At 36.4% G+C, this 5,449-nt stretch overlaps 1 long non-coding RNA gene across 1 annotated transcript; it reads left to right on the top strand.

The window, feature by feature from the left end:
• The first annotated feature begins 273 nt into the window (after positions 1-273).
• On the top strand, positions 274-2,103 carry LOC131160640 (uncharacterized). Its single transcript, XR_009138114.1, has 4 exons — positions 274-473; positions 566-611; positions 711-773; positions 1,898-2,103. It is a non-coding gene; the product is annotated as an uncharacterized LOC131160640 (long non-coding RNA).
• Positions 2,104-5,449: the final 3,346 nt, after the last annotated feature.

Raw genomic sequence — 5,449 nt, 5'->3', positions numbered from 1 at the left:
ACCCGAAAAAAAAATATAATAATAATAATAATAAAATAATAAAATAAAATTAATTAATTAAATTAATAAATAAAATAAACAGTATGATAAGGAACAAATATATATATATATATATATATATATACTTGTGTGTGTGTGTATATATATATATATATATATATATATATATAAAGGTATGAAAGCTTCTTTACTTTACTTTAGGTTTATTATATATATATATATTATTAAATTAGCAAGCTTCTTTAAGAAGCTTTGGAAGGAAATCCAATTTTTGGATTTGTTGGCCGTGTCTCTCTTCTCTCTCACTTTCTCTCTCTCTCTCTCCTACAACTCTCTCTCTCTCTTCGATTTCGGGTTAGTTTTACGCCGGATCGACAAACCGAAACCACCACGACGCTCCTGGCGAAATTCTCTACAAGTTTGCCGGAACGGATCGTCAGGAAAACGAAATTGGATTTCATCCCAAATCCAAGGTAAGGCTTTATATTCAATATTTGGATTTTTGACAGTTGAAGAAAGTGATATACGCGTAAAAATACTGAACTTTAATACTGGAAATTTTCAGTTCCAGGGTGTTGATTGGGAACGTGGGAAATCATCCCTAAGTTGAGGTAAGACTTTTTAAAGTCGAATTTGACTTAGTGGTAGTTATAGAAAATGTTGTACGTACGAAAATACTGAACTTTAATTCTGCGAGTTTTCATTTTCAGGGTGTTGAGTTGAGAACCTTGTGGGTACGGGGGAGATTTTCTTAGGGGCTTTTCAGGAATCAGGTAAGGGGATAAACTAAGCTAGTTTTGTTTAAGAAAATGCATGTATACATATATGTAGCATCTGGTTTTAGCAAAAATAAATATATTTATATATATGATTTATATTTGGAAAATACTGTTTAAATGATGATATGTTGAATACGAGGAAAATTTGTTTAGTGTGGCATGAGTATAAAAATGTTTTGTACTGTTTTTTTTCGGAATGGGGATGATATGGATTTCTATGATGGAAAACCGGCGTACGGGCCGAGATATTTTTATATGTATATGTGATTTGCCAGCGTATGGGCCGTGCTATGTGGATGAGATTTGCCAGCGTATGGGCTGTGCTATGTGATTTGCCAGCATACGGGCTGTGCTATGTGATTGCCGGCGTATGGGCCGTGCTATGTGGATTGCCAGCGTACGGGCTGTGCTATGTGATTTGCCGGCGTACGGGCCGTGCTATGTTAAAATGTGTAATACCGGCGTACGGGCCGATGATTTTTATGATACACGTATATATGTGAAATGATATGATTGATGCGAAAATAAATGATATGAGATATTTATGTATCACGATTTTAGTATATGTATATGATATCAGAACCTGGTTGGCTTGGTCTAGGCTAGCACTTGTACGGTACCGTTGTTATGTGTCCATGGTCTTCGTGATCATGATATCTGTGTTAACGCCGCTGTACGGAGTGGTGTGAGATTGGATGGTCGATGTGGTTATTTTCAAGAAGTGTGCTGTTATCGCCCCTGGTGTACGGACCAGTCTGGGTAGACCCATCGGACCTACAGACTACTGTTTGACTTGACAGTGGTCGGCCAACTATTGTCAAGTCCCGCCTTCGGACCACACAACCCAGTCATGTGGGGGTAATACATGACAACAGCCAGCTAACCTACCAGGATTGTTTTATGTTATTATTAGTGTATGAGATGAGATATGTTTATGAAAATGCAGTATATTCTGCTATGTGTTGATATGCATATGTTTTCCCAGATTTGATAAACAGTATTGAATATGTTATGTATGGTATATGTAGAACACAGAATACTCATGTTGCCACACACTGGTATTAGTTTATTTCCCTTACTGAGAGGTGTCTCACCCCTAAATCTTATACATTTTTCAGGAGCCCCTGATAGGAGAGCGGGAAAAGCCCCGCTGATCTAGATCAGTTGGTTGCCCTCTTTGGAAGGGTAAGTTTTTGGTAGGGACAGTTAGGTTTTTGTGGGGATTGTCCCTAGATTTCATTTTTGGGATGTATATACTGTGAGATAGTAATTGTAGTGACTCTGGTATGTGTTATGCACATTGTGATGAGATGTATATAATTTTGTACTTTCTGCTGCGTAGGCTTCTGCTGTATGTTTTGTTATATCCCTGGTGCCCACGGGTCCAGGTGGATTGTGACCTGCTGAGCTGGAATGTATGATGTGATGATAATTTATTTATAAAAAAAAAAAATAATATGCGAAAAAGGAGCGGGTCGTTACAAGAGAGGCCGCAACCCTAAGAGAGAAAGAGAGAGAGAAATTTTAATTTCTTTAAGGAAATAAGCTACGAGATCCTTATATATAAGCTACTGCCAGACAAAATCGTCGACGATTTGGTTTTTAACCAAACCCTTTTTCACTGTTTTACCATTACCAGACCGAGGTAACTCAAAACCGTCGACGGTTTTCTGAGCTCCACCAAAACCGTCCACGGTTTGGCCTTATACCAAACCAATTCCTCCTTCTCTTACTTATTTTTATTTTCACTATTTCTAAGTCTCTATATTATCAGATACACTCATTAAGAAACTTGATAATTGACTATTGGCTAATGGTATTCACGAGAATTGGCCGCCTCAACTCATTTAGTGATGTAGTTTATAGCCATGATGATAAAACCATGGCCTTTAGTCTTAGAGGATGGTAGGTAAATTTTTCTGACAATATCTAATAAATCTCCGTCTAAATGGCCAAGGCTTAACTATGAGGCTTAGCTTTGAGGTTGTATTTGGCAGAGCATATGTAACAACCAACCTATTTTACCATAAATTTTTTTTTTTTACACTAATAACATTTAATATAATAATCCTGATAAAACATAATCAACCTGGACCCATAGGTACCGGGAATATACCTGAAATACAACACCGATACCTAAGCAGCGGGAAACGTAAAATCATATACATATCAAATCATCCAACCAACGCAATACCAGAGTTCTACTAAAACTGTTATATACACATATACATATCTCAAAACGACCAAAAAGTACCCTAGGGTCACAACCCAAAAATCTATCAGACCCTAGCATAATGACTTACCCTTCCGATAGGAAAGAACAATCAACCTCTAATGCTGCGGAGCTCTATCCGCTCCTTTATCTAGGGCTCCTGAAATGTTTATATAGCTGGGGTGAGACACCTCTCAGTAAGAGAAATAAACTAATATCAGTGTGTGGCAACATGAGTATCTTCATGTTATACATATAGCAGTACATAAATCATATCTGGATAAAACATAATTTATCATAACATGGTATAACATACTGAGTTTCTATACATGAGATCCTCATATATAACTATACTTGAAATAACACCCTAGATGGATACTGGCTGGTGTCATGTCTTACCCCCACATGACTAGGTTATGTGGTCCGAAGGTGGGACCTAGCAATGGCTGACCGACCACGCTAGATTAACATAAGTCTGTAAGTACGATGGGTCAACCCCTCCTGGTCTGGATGCTAGAGGGATGCCTGCACTACCATAAAACCACATCGACTGCAGATCTCCCACTATCCCTTACGACAAGTGGTAGCACTAACATATACATGATCGTGATCATATAGCTACAGTACCGTACTTCGTGAAAGCCTAAACCAAGTCATCTGGGTTCTGATAACATATAGTATATTTTCAAATAATGATACATGATTATTTCATAATAATATCTGTCATGATAATATTTTCATAAAATTTTGCATGACATATCATATAAAATTCATGGCCCTTACGCCGGCATTTTGTATTTTGTAAATCACGGCCCTTACGCTGGCATAGTAAAATATGAAAACCATGACTTTTACGCTGGCATATCTTGTCATATAAAAATCATGGCCCTTACGCCAGCATATCATGTCATATAAAAACCACGACCCTTACATCGCGCCGACATATCATATAACATTCATAGTTTGAAATCCCTGTACCATTTTTAATATTTTCCTAAAAATCAGTAATAACATGCTTATTCTGAAAACATAATATTCTGATATTACATAAAATCATATAATTTCATACTCATGCCACACAAAAATGAATATTTTTCTATTCGTAAAATCTGCATGAAATCATATTCCATGCTGAACTGTATTAAATTCATTTTCCTGTTAACAACAATATTTCCAAAGTCAGTTCTATAACATACATAATTTCCTTCAAAATAAAAGCTGAATATTAATAAATAATTTCATAGAATTATTGACTTAGTTTATCCCCTTACCTGACTTATGGAAAAGCCCACAAATTGCTTCAAAATTACACTCGTGTGTTCCCCAGCTCAACACCCTGAAATTTGCATTTCCCTAAAAAAATATTTAAGTATAAACTCATCTAATACCTTTTTTCAACCCAAAAATACCAAATACCTTAATAAATATTAAAATAACAACTTACCCAAATTTTGGGATGGTTCCCAAGTTAGCCTGACTAACAAATCACTCCAGCAGATTTGTAGAGAATCTTCTTAGGAGTAACGTGGCGGCTTCGGATCGTCGAACCGACGAAGAACAGGGCTGGATTTCTAGAGAGAAGGGGGAGAGAGTTGTAGGAGAGAGAGAGAGATTCTGTAAATTTTTCGCGGAAAAAATGGGATTTTGAGCTTATACAGAAAGCTTGTTCACGTGGCCTCGTCGACGAGTCGCACCTCCTTGTCGACGAGTCAATGAAAGGAGCTCGTCGATGAACACCTTCTCCTCGTCGACAAGTTTCAGAGTCTGGAAACAATCCTTTCGGTAACTTTTCGTTGACGAGACGCATGTCCCCATCGACGAGCCCAAGAACCCTGCTCGTTGACAAGCACTTCTTCACTCGTCAACGAGACCCTGCTGAAATTCCTTAAGAAAATTCATTTTTCTCTCATTCTTTTATTATTTAATTGTTATAATTCTTCGGGTCTCTACAACATATATTCTAATTCTTGAATTTAAATTTGTATGAATTTAAATGAAATTTAATACAATTTCATATTGCGTTTTACTTAAATTCACATAATTTCAAATTTATATTCCAAATTTTGAGATTCCAAATACTAGATAAATTTAGTACTCGATGCACTAGGTTATATTTTTTTTCATCCTTCATTCTTTGAAGAAAAAAAAAAAAACCTAGTTGGCCAGATGATGAACTCAATATGCCACAATCCAACAATCAAAGCATTTGATTAACTATATTTCACAATCCTTCTCAATGTCTATTGCTTTTATATCAACTTCAACGACTATAATTGGTTTATAATATGGCCATGAACTAACCCCATGATTCCAAAAAATAAAATAAAATTGGATGCCACTTGAGGGAGCATCTCCCCCCCTGCGCGTATTCTACTAACACCTTTGAAAATAGATCAAACAAAATCAATACTCAATCTACTAAGGGTTTCAAAACCATACTCACATCTATGCTCCCTTG

The sequence above is a fragment of the Malania oleifera genome, chromosome 7 (genome assembly GCF_029873635.1).
Source record: "Malania oleifera isolate guangnan ecotype guangnan chromosome 7, ASM2987363v1, whole genome shotgun sequence".
Taxonomy (NCBI): Eukaryota; Viridiplantae; Streptophyta; class Magnoliopsida; order Santalales; family Ximeniaceae; genus Malania; species Malania oleifera.
The sequence above is the reverse complement of the archived record's forward strand: the minus strand, read 5'-3'. Positions and strand labels throughout refer to the sequence as shown.